General features: G+C 43.3%; 1 protein-coding gene across 9 annotated transcripts in view; it reads left to right on the top strand.

The window, feature by feature from the left end:
• The first annotated feature begins 2,457 nt into the window (after window positions 1-2,457).
• TMEM266 (transmembrane protein 266) overlaps window positions 2,458-12,635 on the top strand; it is a 394,446-nt gene continuing 384,268 nt past the window's right edge. For 3 of the 9 annotated variants that reach the window (XM_069222035.1, XM_069222034.1, XM_069222029.1), the window contains exons 1-3: window positions 2,479-2,677; window positions 4,991-5,464; window positions 5,882-5,962. The gene's annotated coding sequence lies outside the window, so the exon portion shown is untranslated. Of the gene's footprint in view, window positions 2,678-4,990; window positions 5,465-5,881; window positions 5,963-12,635 lie in introns of those variants that run through there. The other 6 variants (XM_069222037.1, XM_069222031.1, XM_069222036.1 and 3 more) reach the window with 6 other exon arrangements.

The following is a 12,635-nucleotide window of genomic DNA, read 5'->3' as shown; positions in this document are numbered from 1 at the left end:
GTTTTTTTGGGGGGGAGCAGGGGAAATGGTTGGGTGTTTTTTTTTAAGTTTTGTTTTTTTAGGGTGGATTGGGAGAGGGTGCCGTCAGGTAAGTGGGGCTGGGGCAGGATGGGGGTAGTTTTTAGGGGTGGGGGCGGATTAAAGACTTGGGCTAATTTTGTTTTTAGGGCGGGTAGGGGAGTCGGTCTAGTTAGGCTTTTAGGGCGGGTGGGAAGGGTCAGGGTAGTTTAAGTATTAGGGGTGGGTACTTTTGGGCCTTAGTGCGGGTAGGGGTGAGTTTGTTTTTAGGGCGGGGTCAGGGTAGTTTAAGTATTAGGGGTGGGGTAATTTTGGGCCTTAGGGTGGGTGGTGGCGTGATAGAACCACGCCTGCCATTCCCACACATGCCTTTACATCAAACAATCGTTGTAAAGGCATGCGTGGTAAAGGCATGCATGGTAACAACACGGTTGATGATCTGACTGCGTTGTTAAGGCATGCTTAGTTCCTGCATGCGTTGTTTCATCATACACTCAAAAGGTGAGATCTACTGGCTATGCCAATGCTTGTTCATACTTGTGGCAGGGCCAGGGAAACTTTAGTATGTCACTGGTGATATATTAGGAGAATAAGTAAAATAGAAAAACAGAAACATAATGTTAAGAAAAAAAAGGCACTTTTCACGGGAAACCATACTCCTTATACAAATTTACTCTGTCCTTTAAGGAATTAATCAGCCTTCAAAATTAAGGCATAGTGACAAATAGAGGGTGTGTAAATTGGTAACTAAGAAGAAACACATTTTAGTTTCAAAGGCTCTCAGAAGAAACTCAAGATAAAGCACTACTATACTGGCAGTTAGACATTAAACGTCAAATATCTCTCAAATAATCACAGAGGATGTTTAAGCTATTTTTAATAGAATAGCTGACATCCTTTCACAAGATGGTTTAGCGGCCACTACCAATTGTAGGAGATCAATCTGTGTGCAGCCCCCTTCCTTACCGCTCTGGACTTTTCTTTGAAAACTTATGGCATTCTGGGAACTGTAGTCTTGGCTACTTATACTGAAACAAATGGACACTCACGATGTCGATTCATCAAAGCTTTGGATTGGGAACATGGTGTCCTGGCAACATGAACTTAACAGGCAACCATAACCGAGCATTGATTTAGCCGCATTTCTAACAAAGAATATTAGTGAATGATTATTCTCATAAGTAATTTTTGCTTAAAGGTGATTTCAACCCCAGTGTTAGGAACTACCGCGGACATATGGGTATACCCTTAAACCATCTGAAATTGGTTTTATTCAACACTAGCATGCAAATACATTGCTTATTCTTGAATAATGTGCGTTGTGTGAGTGTTTTAATTGCAATTTTGAGTGAGTGTGCTACTACTGCTTTCTTTAGTGTAGTTGTTCTATGGGTGGGGTAAACGAGCTGCTCCGCCACAGGCTATGCTTGTTCTGTGAGAAGGAAGCATACAATGCTGGTGACATATTAAAAGGTTAAAAAAAAAGGATTTGCAGTGATTGTTTAATCTTTATCTTCTACATCCGATAAAGTTAATCCATTCCTTCAGAGTTCCCATTCTGAAGTACAAATCATTAAGATAGTCCAGCTTCTAAACAGGCCATGTTTTTTTTTTTTAGATATTTAATGGCTATGAATGACTGGATGGGACTCACCTGTGTGAAGCTCATCCCAACTAGTCTAGGGGTGGGCACAATATGATGCCCAACTTGTGTAGGCATTTTAGGAATGTGAGAACGGTTTAAAGATATTTTTAAGCTGTTACACTGCAAAAGGTGGGGAAATGTCTGACATGTATCTGACTATAAAGAGCTGAGAGTCTTGTTCTAATTATGATGGTGTCACTCAAAATGTCATGCTTTGGCATTGAAAAGTCAAACATAAGCACCCTGAAAACATGTATTTATCACACATGAGCAAACTACAAACTTGGCAGCTATGACGTTCTTGCTCTTTCCGTACATCCGTGGGAATAAAACACATTTCAATTTATAAATGGCATAGCAAAACTTGACTGCTCTGCATATTTACTCATTAGACAGTCTAAAATGCTAAACCATTTCTGTCTTACCAAAATCTAGTAGATGTCAACTGATAGCTAAATAATATCAAAAACAAATTCTGTAAAGAAGCTCTCTTTGGCACACGTGTGTATGTCCTGCCAATAAAGCATTATCGCATTGTATTGCAACTGCAGCACGTCTCCTGTTAACTGCAGGAGAGAAAGATGTATAAAAAAAAGCACAAAGTTGCTGAGCCTTTACTAAACACTCGACTCAGCTTAGCTTTTTCTGCCAGCGCAGCGGTGCAATACGCACGCGACAGTCCTGGGAATAAGACTTTATTGAGCGCGTGACCGCTGATGCGCAGTCAAGCGCCCCCCTTGTGACTCGACTCCTGTAAGATTGCTTCTGTGGCGCAATCAGCCGCCGTGAACCACACGGGCTTCGCCTGTCCTAACAGCGCGTCACGTCCTGCATCTCCTCCATCCTTCTCTCCTGCTGCTTCTCGCCCGGGCTTCAGGCCCAGACTGTACCACCTCCGCCGAGTCCCTCCCCCGCTGTGTGGCTGTCGGTCTCGGGCTTGTCGGCTGCATGGGCTGACCGTTGTCTGCGCCTGCGCACTCCACCCATGGCTTGGGCCAGGGAGCCAGCAGCGCGGTGAGTGTGGCTCCTCTGCTCAGGGGCATGTCCGCCGTTGTGCGGGGGCGGGGCTGCGCTGCCCGTTTTGTTCTGCACCCTCTGTTCCGCAGAGGCGGGGCTAGACTTACTGCTCCCTCTTGTGTCCTCGGCCGATGGGTCCGCCGCTAGGCCTGGGTGAAATTTCCGTAACCGCTGCAGTAGTCAAAAGCCTTGGTTTCGAATTCGTTTAGTAAGGCTTTTCCAACGAGTAGCGCCTGGGCTACTGGTAACTATGCACCTGTCTGTAAGCGGATGTCCTGAGGGCATTTCCGCCTGCTAAATTTGAAGTTTTTGCTAAGCTGAATTATTTATTTGTATTCCAAAATAGAAAAGTGTGTAGTTGAGCCGAAGATGTGTTTATCAGATCTCATGAGCTGACGTTTGGAGAAAAATAGGTGAATTTCAAAAATATATTTAAAGTTGATATTTAAGTGCTAAATATGTTATTACCTTTGTACCAAAGGCATTGCAGCTATGGCTGCTATGTATTATCAATGTAAAGGAATTCCAAATTGGCAGAGCTGTATTTTTTTTTTACATTGCTTCATACCACCATTCTGTCTGATGCACTGAATGATCACTGGTGGTAATCTTGCATAGCAAGCCACACATGTATTCATCTTGTCTGCGGTCACTATTACAACACTAATAATACAGGAGTTCGGGATGATTTTCATTGAACATAAGCAGCTATTATTACAGAAAAGGTTGGAGACCTTTGGTTAGGTGCTATTTATCTCACTTCATAAATAACAATACCTAGGGGTATGTTATTTATTGAGTGTGATAAATAGCATCTAGTCTGAGTTCTTGTGGAATAATATGCCAATTTTAGAGCTTGATGCACCAAAAGTTGCATGGTACAGTAAATACCGTACTCTTTACCCCTGTTAAACTTCAGCCAGGCTTGACCTGTTGAAATGTAACGAAGAGTGAGGTATTTAACATACCCAGTAACTACTGGGGCCTGATCATGAGTGGGTTGTTGTTTTCGGACCTGTACGGAAACCCGTTTGTGCAGGGGTTCTAATTATGAGTTAAGTTGCATTTAACGCATCTGATAAATATCAGATGCAATAAATACCTCAACCGTTGTTAAATCCTAAAGTTAATGAGAAAAGTTTATGGTATTTACTGTATCATGTGGATTTTGGTGTGTTAAACACCTAAATCTGTATGTTATTCTCCCAAAAACTGTTAATAGGCTCCATTTATCGCATCTAATAAATAATGTAACTGGGATATTGTTATTTATGAGGTGCACTATATAGCACATTGTCAATGACCCATGAGTTTGCACAGGAGTTGGAAAACACCGACCCACTCGCAATCAGGGCTACAGTGCAACTAAGCTGCTCCTGATTTACGCCCTTCAGAAGGCAAGACTGAAATGTACAGCTTTGTAGCTGCCTGACCCTTTACTGAATTTTATAAGCTCTGGAAATAGGTATCGGCATCCTCATGCGGGCAGCGACTGGTTTGATTTGAGAAGTTCCTTTGTCTGATTGAAATACTCGTCTAGGATAAATAATTTTGCAGTAGTTGAAGATATTTTTATATTCAAGTAATTTGTGTTAAATTTGCCTAAATTTGAACAAAGATGCCCATGCTGGAAATTTCTAGTTGCCCATGTAAGTCACCAGTGTTTGTGTCTTAGTAACTGCTGGTTGCTTAGGTGATATGGTGGGTATGGGTGTTAGAAATTTAAAACTCTTTAACACCTGCAAATCCATCCTAAAAAAACTTTAGCATTGATTGAATCAGTCCATGACATGATATACTACCACCAGACATATGGGTGTTATGTGCTTTTTGAGACTTGTCTACAGACCACTGCATTAACACCATCCTGGGCATCACATTGCCTCAACGAAAAGCCATCTCCATACTCGGCTCCACTTAAATCTTGAGCATAGGAATGTGCCAGGCATTTAAATGAAATAATCATCCCTTGATTTACATCCAATATTATAATGCTGTTGATCTTATTTTACAACTTTGACAGATAAAGAGCTATGATGATGTAACTCATTTGTATCTCATGAACTTGTTAAGTGAGTTGTATATATTTATTGTAAGGTATTCTAGTTGGCATACAGAGCCACAGAAGAAGAAAATTAACATTGACCCGACAGGATAATATACAACTCGTAGCATGTTTTTGTTAATTGGCACTTGGTTAACATGCATTGTACTTGGGCACGAGAGAAAATCATTGTGATCTAGAATGTTGAAACATTAGCCATGAAAATTTGGTCTAATCAGTAGCACTGCTGTTTTGTTTACTGATAGGTGTCGCCCATGTGTCCATACAACAGAGTCTTCAACCAACAGTATTGCTGTCGTCATGCCAAGCAACCCCTAACAGAAGACCAACTACACCACCATCAACCAGCAACGCCCTTCTCAGACAGCAACTAAAGCACCTTTGCCAACTGCTAGTCAAGCCAAACTGGTCCTCTGTGTCTTTGTATACTGTCCAACCGCAATCTCAGCTAGAGCAGTTATTTATGGTATTTGCAACAACAGGTCAGCAAGGACTAAGCAGTGGGTATGGCATCAGACACAGTGGGAATTGCATCTTCGACTGATGCTGAATTTCTGTGATCGAGGTCTGAGATTGGAGGAACAAATTGCTCGCTCTCTTTTCCTATGAATTCCATGGCTATGAATGCTAACACACCCCTTCCCACACTTTTCAGTGGCAGCAGTGAAGCTGTTCAGGTTCTGGGGAGGTGCAGAGGTGAGCCTTCGCCAGCTAGAGTGGTAGGTCAATTGTTAGTGTCAATTGAATTCTCTTTTTTCCTCTTTCCTGTTGGAAATTTGGCCCTTGCCACAATGCGTTCACTGAGCATTTTGCAGAAATGCGTGTACCCCACATGGTCGTCTTTGTAAGTAACGTACCCTTTCTCCTTTTTGATGATGTCAAAATAGATTATATTTTAGCAGGTAATTATAACTTCCATCATTTGAATCAAGTTTGTGTACAGTTTGGTACATGTTGTACATATGATGAGATAAAATAAATGCTTGTGTTAGTTCGTTTCACCTTTTATCAGTTGTGCAGATAAATTTAGATACATTTTAATAGTTATTAGATATTCTTTCATTTTGTCAATTCATATTAGTGACTTAACTGAGAAGGGGCATTGATTAACCTAGCCCAAGGTATTTCCTACCTAGGTTGCCAAAGAAGAAGCGATAGCGCAACCTGCCGGACAGGCCACAGCTCCAATTAGCAAGTAATCAGAATTTCAGCTTAAGGTGAGCTTCACATCAAAATGGTATCTGATTATTTTAGTCCACATTCTAGTATGTTGCTACTGAAACAGCTTAAAGTATGTTTTGCACACGCTTCACACATCTGCCTTGCTGTGGCATCACACTGTAACTGATTGCTAATACTGTGGGTATTCGCTGTGTAAACTACCAAGAAAGGGAGCATGCAGACCCACAGCAAAAACTTCAGTTTTTAACATTGATGGTGTTTGTGTACAAAATTGGCATTTAATGTTACTATCTTAAGTTTTTGGATAGTGCTTAAATTCATGTTTGAGACAGCCTATTTGAACGTTTTTAAATTACAAATGTATTTAAGCTTTCATGGAGAAGGATTTAGAGAGATACCAACAAGTGATTGGTAGAATGCTTGAATTGATATTAGACCCAGGTAATTTCTCTGAGCTGCATTTGAGTCCGTAATGTTTTTTGCTCACTGTGTTACTACAGACGGGCTTCATGCAAATCAACCATGGTTCTGCTCCAACAGGAAGAGTGCAGGTATGTACTCGCAGGCCTTGCCCCATCAGAATAGGAACCAAAGATTTCCCATTTTGTTAACCAGATAATCATTCAACAATAATAGCATAGAAGGATATTAAGAGAATGCTTCGCCCAACTCTAGGTAAAACAGTACATTTTCAAAAGTATTTTGGTGATGCTATACGTAAACAGAACAAAATCAAGAAGGCTGATGCACACAAAGATTGAAAGCTGTGATTCGCCTCGCTATAACAGGCAAAGACCCCCGCCTATAGCTCGTTTTACATATGTTTGAAAAAGGCCTAATAATTTGACAGTTTTTCTGACCTGGTCTCGCACAATGGCTCTAAGGTTTTCCTTGAGTAAATCTTTCAAGCATTATACCACCAAATTGAATAATTAATTTCCCATACCTGGGCTACTGTAAAAATGGGCAGCTAAAACAGCTATGAAATCAGTTTTCTTATGATTGATGTTAAGGAATATAAGTGGGCATCATCTTTGTCTCCAAGCAAGGCTGCCAATATTAGTTCATATTGAACCTGAATGCCAGTATTATCTTTTTTTCATACCTCTATTGCCATGCAAGTTCTTCACATATGAGCTACGTTGCCTGAATGATGGCTGCCCATCCCGATGTGTCATTACTGGCAAACGTCGCCTTCAGTCTCACTGCATTTGCAATACCATTGGAAACCTGTGATATTAAAAAGACTCTTTGTATTGCGGACAGATAGGTGATGTTGCTATTCAAACCCACATGTTGAATCCCGAATTTTCTTTTTTTATGACACTATATTGGAATTTTTAGGCATGCAAACAGAAAAAAACATAAAGCTCCTGTACATTTGTCACAAGGTAAAGGTCAACAACCTTCTTCCCACAGAATAACAGTGCTCACGTTCCTGAAGCAGAACCAGTTAAGGCAAAATCGCTTCTGCCTGCTGTCAAGGTGAAAGTTCCCCAGCTACTGCCAGAGCCATCCATGGGAAAATGCTCACAAAACCCTAGTAGCTTATGCTCCAGGGATTGATGGGGCTTTCTAATGGCCTTGAGGAGAACACCTTTAAACTGGAACCAATCCACCCATATCCTGTAGTACTTTTGAGGGTGGCCCCTCACCACATAGACCTGGCGTTCCAGGCTTGTTCAGTGGTCCAAACCCTTTTTTCAGCACTCTGACTGAGGGTTCAGTGGCCTTTGACTCAATGACTATATCTCTTTTAGCCACAATGAGGCCCAGCCATATCGGGGACAATTGATATATATTAATTCCTGTCTAATTCTACGTATAAAAGGAGAACAATTACTTTTGGGTTCTTATGGATCGCCCAGCCCCTCTCCTAGGCAGTCCATTCCGGAAGGGGGCCGGTCCCACACAGGACCAAGTAGTATGGAGGAAGTCTGCCGCGTGATTGTGGCACCAAAGACAGTCTGGTGTGGAAGTCTCCCCATCTTCCAAAGCCTTTCCCTCATGTAGTAGGCCCAGTGTAGGCATTTCAGTTGAATAGCCCTAAACTGAGACGCAATCACGACCTCCCGGATGGAGGTCCATGCCTCCTGCAACTGGCCAAAAGTTTTAAGCAAATTAAACCCTTGAGATGTGCACACATTTTATATTTTATGGTCCGCCAGGTCAGTCAGAAGAACCATGGCTTCCAGTGGGCTGTACTCTGGAAGATCTCTGGACGCTGTATAGAGTGGAGTGCGTATCGGAGCTGCAATAGCAAAAAAAGACAGGAATAAATGAAGTTCATATTCACTTTGTAATGCTACAAAGGATTTCATTGTGGTACCACACATAAGTTTACCAAGCTTAGGGATTCCAATCACATCCCATCCTATGACACCCTACGGCATGGATACTTGACCCACTTAGTTCCCATACCATAGGGACTGTTGTCCGTTGTAACTGGGGAGAACGAGGAGGGGGCCACCCCTTAGGGTCTTGCCAGATTTGTCTTCCCACTGGTAAATGTGACTCAGTGAAGTCAGCCACATTTTCCTAGCATTCCTTAACTCAGCTGATCTCCTGAGTATGCAGCGTCCCAAAAGACAGCTGTGGAGAACAACTGGCCCAGTTGCTTTTACAGGTCCAGAACTTGGGCCTCAAGAGTCACCTCCTCAATCTGCTGTTCTCAATGCCTTCCCTCTTGATAGCTAATTATATCCCCTCATATGGTTTCTTTAAGAGTCTCTCCGATTATTTGCAGAGAGTTTATGTTTACTGCAAAGTGGGTAATGGCATTCAGTAGGTGTCGTTGGCTTGCAGGGATAGTCACCCACCAAGCCCTGAACCACCAGCTCAGTCTTGATAATCTTGGCCCAAAGCAGAGAGCAAGATCAAAGGGGGAGAGGGGTCTCTTGCCCCATGCGGCAATGTGTTATTCTGAAGATCTCAGTGTGTGTCAAGAGGAAATAGTCAAGGCGAGAAAATACCTTATGAGTTCTACCTAGATTAGAGTCTGAATGCGTCAAGAAACTTTGCACGAGTGGCCCGTTAGGTTGCCGTATTTGTCTAATCATCAGTTTACCGTACCATTGAGATATCCCACTAACACCCGTGGCCACCAGGGAAGACTAGCCACCGTTTCACCAATGACTCTAAGAAAATCAAATTGAAGGGGAGAGGGCATGTACGCTAAGGAGGGAGAGAGGCTCTTCATACAGCAGACTGTCACTGCCATATATCTAATCAAGTTGTCATGCCAAGTCTGGGGAACATTAAACAGTATATGACCGCAAATCGGTATAGCCTTTCCTCTAGTCCCCTTAAGAAGCCTGCATGGAAAGCCTGGGAAACCTATAACCTGCCAAGAAGGGGCATCATGTCCCCACCAGATGGGTCTCTATTTTGCTTTACTTCAGACTGAGACAAGACCAAATTAAAGGAATGCCAATAATTCAGCACTCTTAGTCTAATTAATAAATGTATTAAAGCACTTTTCAACGTTCATAAAAGGAAAGCGTGAAGGTCAAATGCAGCAACATGAATACACCTCTGAAATAATCACAGCAGTAGAATAGTAATGATCATAGAAGCAAACAATGAAAATACACTACTTCAATCTTGGATAATATATCTACATATACAATGATTATATATTCATTCACAACGCAAAGCTAAAAATAAGAATTAAAAATGCATCACCATGGGGCGAGGTAGGGACATCATCTCTTTGCCAACTTCATTTGGGAACACAGATGACTGCTGAAGGGGAGAACCACCCTCAATGGGAATGAACTGGGCAAAGGCTCCCCCCTCCTGGAGTGAGTTCGATCTAACCCCAGTCATCAAATTTCCCTCTTAAATACCTTAAACAAGATAGAGAGGAGAATTCTAGAAAGTCCCACCTCCCATATTGTAAGTTGTTGTTCAGATGGTAGCTGTGCCAGTCCGTGTTGAAAGAGCACGTTAGAGATTGTCCACATCCCAAGGTGCGCTCCCAAGACTGAACTGTTCCCTGCCGTACCATAAAACATTCTCTGGTACATCCTTCTCTTTCCCTCACTCCTCTGTGTTATGCCCCTGCGTTGGTGAGAAAGAGAGCAAAAATATGTTGCACAAGCTGTGTGTACCTGAAGGTGACGGTGTATGAAGCTAAGTTGAATTCAAAATTTAGTCAGTGATCAAGATGGAGCTGGTGGTTAAATACAAATAGCATTTTAGTCTCTTGAAGCATTACTGCATCTTTCAGCACTGCCCCTCTTGATCTTGTATGACAGGCCTTCCACATTCATAGTGCAAATATTTAAGAGGCTTTGAGCCGGCATGTGACTAAGAGTCGGCCTAAGATAAGGTAGGGGATAGTCTCCATGTATGTTTTGGGAGTGAATAGAGAAAGTAAGAGACCCGAGCGATCCTGTGGAGATTGCCTAAGAAGAGTCATATTTTGTCCAGAAACTACCCCTCAAATACCCTCCAGTACCCACCCTGTACTTGGAGAACATTAAAAACCTGTTGGGGCACAAACTAGAGACGTTCACTAACGGGGCAATCCAAACACAACTTTGTCCCTTTGCACCTGAATACCTTTACCCATTCCAACAACCCCAAATCAACAGAAAATGCAAAAGGTCAGAGTATTGACGGGGATGGTGGGTGTGCGTGATATAGTGGCTAAGACCGCAGTGCTGTGATGCGGAGCAAAGAAAAGTCAGCAAAGAGGGGTGGGATGGGTCTCCACTGCAGAGCCGTCCTTCTGTGCAATACCATCCCGTTAGTCCATATTACAGAGTGCCAGGGGGTTGCTCCTCCAAGGCGGCCTCCGCCACCAAGAGCTGTCAATGTTTCAAGCTCACAGTGTGTGTTGTATAAGCAGTGACTTCTCTGCATATGCCTGTTGGACAGTGGTAACTGTTTTCACATCGTTTGGCGCCTCCAAACCCCCAAATCCGTCCCCAGAGGTCGTTTTTCTAACCAGGCACTCTCAGTGTTATCAAAAAACAAAGTCTTCTCATTGAAAAATAACCTTGAGTCGGGCCGGGAACTAAGAAATATATCGTATATGCATGTTTCACTCGGCAAGCCTCCAGGCCATGATGGCTGGCCTGTGACTAACGGCCCTCCACAGACATGCTCGACCCTCCGATAGTACCTCTAGGCTGCTGCTCCAGGCCGTTTCTTCTGGAGGGGTCGCTGGGTTCATCACTTGCCGAACCTCTAGGATGCAGGAGCAGGATGTGCAAGTCTCAGACAGCCCTGGCCGCATGTGGTCCCTCTCGTGACTCCTTTAAGCCTTAGCCATAACCTCCCAACTCTCTTTTTCTGTCAACGGAGCGCGACTGTTGGGTCTACGCAGAGGCGGATCACATCTGTCGCCACTCTGTCCTCAAGTGCATGTATCTTCCGTCCGTTCCTCCACATCTAGACTGGTGTCTCATTGTGGGAGGGGGTGGTGAGTGGAGGGGTTGGTTGAGTCTGAGGACCACCACGACGAGGCCTCTTACAACAATCTACGCCTTCTTGCCTGGAGGGGGCCGCTGCAGTAGGCCAAAACTCTTTCTTCATCACCAGTTTTCAAGAGACAGCAGACCAATGCGGGGACACAGTGCACCCACCTCTGAATGGTAGGTAAGAGGATGACAATGGAGAAGGGCAGATAAGCCACAACGTTTGGCGGAGCCGAAAAGAAAGTGGTCGCCATGTTTAGCATCTTAGCCAAGCCCTAAGAGCTGAATTTTCTGAGATCTTCCAACCAAGTTCTGTTTCTCCCTTTGACGTGTTGTTATGATAAACTCGTACCATGCTAGGAATCATTGTAGCTAATGCCGGTAGCCTTACTAGGTTATTTTGTAAACTGTATAGAATGTATGCTGTTAAGTAACGAGATGCCAAGCCTGGAGCCCACCAGTGGACTGTTGTCTTTTTAATTGTTTTTTACATAGTAATGAGAGAGCTATACACTTTCTTGTACTTTAAGATGGCAGACATGCAACTAACTAGAGTTCTTAAAATATAAAAGACCGGGCTGGTTGGGCTCTATTTTGACCAGTTCGTACCACACTACAAGCTAAGGAGTGTTATGATGTTTGGAAGCTATCTTACGTTCAAAGAAATGTCAGAATTGGGAGGAGAGGTGACAGGAGGAGGTAATCCTTCGTTTCTTTAGATAATTGGTCATATTAAGACCGTAGGTGTTTGCTGGATGACTGACTTCATTCTTAATTCATAGATGTAGGCAATTGGGCTTTTGTTGCAGTAGTCCCCCTCAGCCCACCACCCCCCACTCACACTTTTTGCCTGGCATTTGATGCAACTTTGACTGCAGTGCACGGTGGTCCTGCTAACCAGGTCCACAGTGCCCGTGTTCTTTCCCAAACAACAGGATAACTATGCAATTGTTCCACAATTGGCCATACCTTTAGCACCACTGTAAGTTCCTAGTAAGTGATATCCATGGTACCTGGGCATGGGCACTAAAGAGGGTCCCCAAGGGCTGCAGCACATATTGTCACCCTAGGAGACCCCACACCATATTCATTGAAAGTGCCATTGCAGCCTGAAATGGTGCATACAAAAGTGCAAACATGACATGGCACACAGCCTGTGTGCAGTGCCACTGACATTGCATGTAATATATGAAAGTCACCCCTTACATTAGGACTTTCAGCCCTAAGGCACGGTGTATGAGCAGATATGCCTGTGCTATGTCTTTGTCGATTCTTGGACATA

Source organism: Pleurodeles waltl, chromosome 3_1, assembly GCF_031143425.1.
Source record: "Pleurodeles waltl isolate 20211129_DDA chromosome 3_1, aPleWal1.hap1.20221129, whole genome shotgun sequence".
Lineage (NCBI taxonomy): Eukaryota > Metazoa > Chordata > Amphibia > Caudata > Salamandridae > Pleurodeles > Pleurodeles waltl.
This window is presented reverse-complemented; position numbering and strand designations above follow the sequence as displayed.